Genomic DNA, 5,547 nt, shown 5'->3' with positions numbered 1-5,547 from the left:
ACATACAAAAATTAACTCATGATGGATTAAAGATTTAAATGTAAGACCTGAAAACTATAAACGTCCTAAGGAAAAAAAAAACTAGGAAATAGCCTTCTGGATATTAGCCTTGGCAAATAATTTGTGGTTAAGTTCTCAAAAACAAATTGCAACAAAAAATAAAATTTGACAAGCAGGGCCTAATTAAAGAGCTTCTTAACACTTCACAACAAAGAAATTAACAACAGTAAACAGCCATCTTAAAGGATGGCAGAAAATATTCGCAAACTACATATCAGACAAAGGTCTAATGTTCAAAATCTATAAAAAACTTAATTCAAAAAAAACAAATAACCCTATTAAAAAGTGGACAAAGGACGTGAACAGATGCTTCCCAAAAGAAAACATACAAGTGGCCAACAAACATGTGAAAAAATGCTTAGTGTCACCAATCATCAGAGAAATGCATGTCAAAACCACAATGAGATTCCATTCTACACCAGTCTGAATATTATTAAAAAGTCAAAATATAACATATTGATGAGGCTATGGAGAAAAGGGAATGCTTTTACACTGTTGATGGGAATGTAAATTAGTTCAGCCACTGGGGAAAGCAGGTTGGAGATTTTTCAGAGACCTAAAAATAGAACTACCATTCTTCCCATCAATATCATTACAGGGTATATACCCATAGGAAAATAAACCATTCTACCAATAAGGCATATGTGCCCATATGTTAATCACAGCACTGTTTACAATAGCAAAGACATGGAATCAACCTAGATGCCCGTCAGTTGTTTACTAGATAAATAAAATATGATACATACACACATGGAATACTATGTTGCCATAAAAAAGAATGAAATCATGTCAGAGGGGCCAAGAGAGCTGACTAGAAGAAACTACAGTGTATGGCTATCCTGGAGATAAATTAAAGGGATGAGTAAACACAGCACCTTCAACTGAAACATCCAAGTACTCGCACTGGGGCCGATCAGGGAAATAGCTTGACCCACAGAGAATGGAGGAAAGCAGATCAGGGTGACGACTCACCCAGGAGAAACACAGGGCTAAGGGAACCTCCCCTACCCAGGAAAGCAGTGAATGAATGTGTGACCCCGGGAACCCATGCTGCTCCCAGCGATCTTTGCAATCCTCCTGTCAGGAGATCCCCTCATAAATACACTCCACCTGGGCCTTCAGTCTGACACACAGAGCTGCATGGAATCTTGGCAGAGTAGCGACTCAGGCACGTGCAGAGGCCCAGGAGCTTTACGCTCTGGGCTTCCTGGCAAAAGTGACTGTAACTCTGGCAAGGCAGGGGGTTGGACCTCCATACATAACCTTAGGAAGGGGGCTGAATAGGGTGCTGAGCAATGACGGTCTGTGGGCCCCACTTCTACAGCACCTCACAGGATAAGACTCATTGGCTTGGAAATCCAATCAGCAACAGTGTTGCACCTACCTAGGGTAGAGTTCCTGCAGAGAGGGGTGGGCTGCCATCTTTGTTGTTTGCACGACTCAGCCATTTCAGTCTGTGGGCTTTAGAGAGTCCAAACTGACTGGAGGAAGAAGGGATCCCCCAGCACAGTATAGCTGCTCTATGAAAGCATAGCCAGACTGCTTATTTAAGCACGTCCCTGATTCTGTTCCTTTTGACTGGGTGAGAGCTCCCAACTAGGGTCTCCAGCCATCTCCTACAGGTGTGTTCAAATCTGAAACAGGTAGGAGCCTCCCTGGAATAGAGCTCCCAGAGAAAGGGGCAGGCTGCCATCTTTGCTGTTTCACAATCTTCATTGGTCATACATCCAAGTACTGGAAAATCCAAGGCAACTAGAGACTGGAGTGGACCCCCAGCAAATCGCAACAGCCCTACAGAAAAGTGGTCAGACTATTAAAAGGAGAAAGAGAAAAACATCTAAAGGTCAGCAACATCAAAGATTAAAGGTAGATAAGCCCACAAACATAAGAAAGAATCCATGCAAGAATGCTGTAAACTCAAAAAGCCAGAGTGCCCTTTTTCCTCCAAATCACCATATCAGCTCTCCAGGAAGGGTTCAGAACTGGGCTGAGGCTGATATCACTGAGATGACAGAAGCAGAATTCAGAATATGGATAAAAACGACCTTCAACGAGCTAAAGGGGCACATCGTAACCCAATGAAAGGAACTAAAAATCATAATAAAACACTGTAGGAGCTGACAGACAAAATAGCCAGTATAGAGAAGAACGTAACTGATCTGATAGAGCTGGAAAACACACTACAAAAATTTCATAATGCAATCACACAAGTGTTAATAGCAGAATAGACTAAGTGAAGAAAATAACCTCAGAGCTTGAAGACTGTCTTTCTGAAATGAGATAGGCATAAAGAATAGAGAAAAAAGAATGAAAATAAATGAACAAAATCTCCAAGAACTATGGGAGTATATAGAGACTGAATCTATTATTGATTGGTGTACCTGAAAAAGATGGGTGAATGGGACCAATTTGTAAAATATATTTTAGGATCTCATCCATGAGAACTTCCCCAACCTAGCTAGATAGGCCAACATTCAAATTCACAAAATGCAGAGAACCCCAGTAAGAAACTCCACAAGATCATCCCCAAGATATATAATCCCATTAGATTCTCCAACGTCAAAATGAAAGAAAAAATGTTAAGGACAGCTAGAGAGAAAGGCCAGGTTACTTACAAAGGGGAAGTCCATCACACTAACGGCAGACCTCTCAGTGGAAACCCTGCAAGAGGTTGGGGGCCAACATTTAACTTTTTTTGGTTTTTTTTTTTTTTTTTTTTTGGATAGAGAGTCTCACTTTGTTGTTCTGTTGTCCAGGCTGGAGTGCAGTGGCATGATCTCAGCTCACTGTAACCTCCGCCTTCTGGGTTCAAGTGATTCCCCTGCCTCAGCCTTCCTAGTAGCTGTGATTACAGGTGCCCAACACCATGTCCCGCTAAGTTGTGTATTTTTAGCAGAGATGGGGTTTTGCCATGTTGGCCAGACTGGTCTTGAATTCCTAACTTCAGGTGATCCACCTGCCGCAGTCTCCCAAAGTGCTGTGATTACAAGTATGAGCCACCACACCCAGCCCAATATTCAACATTCTTAAATAAAAGAATTTCCAATCCAGAATTTCACATCTGGCCAAACTAAGCTTCATAAGCAAAAGAGAAATAAAATGTTTTTCAGATAAGCAAATGCTGAGGAAATTTGTTACCACCAGACATGCCTTACAAAAACTCCTGAAGGACGCACTAAATATGCAAATGGAAGACCATTATCAGCCACTACAAAAACACACTGAAGTACACAAACCAGTGACACTATAAAGCAATCACACAAACAAGTCTTTAAAATAACCAGCTAACATCATGATGACAGGATCAAATCCATACATATCAATACTAACCTTAATTAGTAATTCATCTAAATGCCCCAATTAAAAGACACATAGTGGCAAGCTGGATAAAGAACCAAGACCATCTGGCATACTGTCTTCAAAATGTCTTCCATCTCACATGCAATGACACATGTGGTCTCAAAATAAAGGAATAGAGTAAAATCTACCAAGCAAATAGAAAACAGAAAAAAGCAGAGGTTGAAATCCTAGTTTCTGGCAAACAGACTTTAAACCAACCAAGATCAAAGAAGACAAATATGGGCAGTACATAATGGTAAAGTGTTCAATTCAATGAGAAGAGCTAACTATCCTAAATATATATGCACCCAACATGAGAGGAGCCAGATTCATAAAGCAAGTTCTTATAAATCTTTAAAGAGACTTAGACTCCCACAGAATAATAGTGGAAGACTTTAATACCCCACTGACAACATTAGACAGATCATTGAGACAGAAAATTAACAAAGATATTCAGGATCTGAATTCAGCTCTGGATTAAATAGACCTGATAAGTATCTGCAGACCTCTCCACACAAAAACAACAGAATATACATTCTTCACATTGCCACATGGCACTTACTCTAAAATTAATCACATAATCAGAAGTAAAGCACTCCTCAACAAATGCAAAAGAACTGAAATTGTTGTAGGAAGTCGGGGACCCTGAACGGAGGGACCAGCTGAAGCCATGGCAGAAGAACATAAATTGTGATGATTTCATGGACATTTATTAGTTCCCCAAATTAATACTTTTATAATTTATTATGCCTGTCTTTACTGCAATCTCTAAACATAAATTGTGAAGATTTCATGGACACTTAGCACTTCCGCAATCAATACCCTTGTGATTTCCTATACCTGTCCTTACTTTAATCTCTTAATCCCATCATCTTCATAAGCTGAGGAGGATGTATGTCACCTCAGGACCCTGTGATGATTGCGTTAACTGCACAAATAGTTTGTAGAGCATGTGTGCTTGAACAATATGAAATCTGGGCACCTTGAAAAAAGGAACAGGATAACAGCAATGTTCAGGGATCAAGGGAGATGGCCTTGGACTCTGACCACCAGTGAGCCGGACGGAACAGAGCCATATTTCTCTTCTTTCAAAAGCAAATAGGAGAAATATCACTGAATTCTTTTTCTCAACAAGGAACATCCTTGAGAAAGAGAATGTGCCCTGAGGGTATGTCTATGAACAGCTCCCTTGGAGGCGTCCGTCTTTTATGGTCAAAGCCAAAGTGATGAAATAAACCCCGGTCTCCTGTAGCGCTCCCAGGCTTATTAGGACAAGGAAATTCCCACCTAATAAATTTTGGTCAGACAGGTTGTCTGCTCTCAAACCCTGTCTCCTGATAAGATGTTATCAATGACAATGCATGCCCGAAACTTCATTAGGAATTTTAATTTCGCCCCATCCTGTGGTCCTGTGATCTTGCCCTGCCTCCATTTGCTTTGTGATATTCTATTACCTTGTGAAGCATGTGATCTCTGTGACCCATACCCTATTTGTACAGTCCCTCTCCTTTTGAAAATTGCTAATAACAACTTGCTGGTTTTATGGCTCAGGGAGCTTCACGGAACCTGCCGACATGTGATGTCTCCCCCAGACACCTAGTTTTAAAATTTCTCTCTCTTGTACTCTTAACCTTTATTTCTCAAACCAGCCGAGATGCTTAGGGAATAGAAAATAACCCATGTTAACCATCAGGGGTGGGTTCCCCCAATGGAAATCATAACAAAGAGTCTCTTGGACCACAGAACAATCAAATTAGAACTTAAGACTAAGAAATTCACTCAAAACCATACAATTACATGGAAATCAAATAACCTGCTCCTGAATGACTTTTGGGTAAATAATAAAATTAAGGCAAAAATCAAGAAGTTCTTTGAAACTAATGACAACAAAGATACAACACACTGGAATCTGGGACACAGCTAAGGCAGTGTTAATAGGGAAATTTATAGCACTAAATGTCCACATCAAAAAGTTAGAAAGATCTCAAGTTAACAACCTAACATCACAACTAAAAGAACTAAAGAATCAAGAACAAATCTCAAAGCTAGCAGAAGACAAGAAATAACCAAAATCAGAGCTGAACTGATGGAGGCAGACACACAAAAACAATTTCAAAAGATTAATGAATCCAGGTGCTTTTTTTTTTT

This window comes from Chlorocebus sabaeus, chromosome 14 (assembly GCF_047675955.1).
Source record: "Chlorocebus sabaeus isolate Y175 chromosome 14, mChlSab1.0.hap1, whole genome shotgun sequence".
Lineage (NCBI taxonomy): Eukaryota > Metazoa > Chordata > Mammalia > Primates > Cercopithecidae > Chlorocebus > Chlorocebus sabaeus.
The sequence above is the reverse complement of the archived record's forward strand: the minus strand, read 5'-3'. Positions refer to the sequence as shown.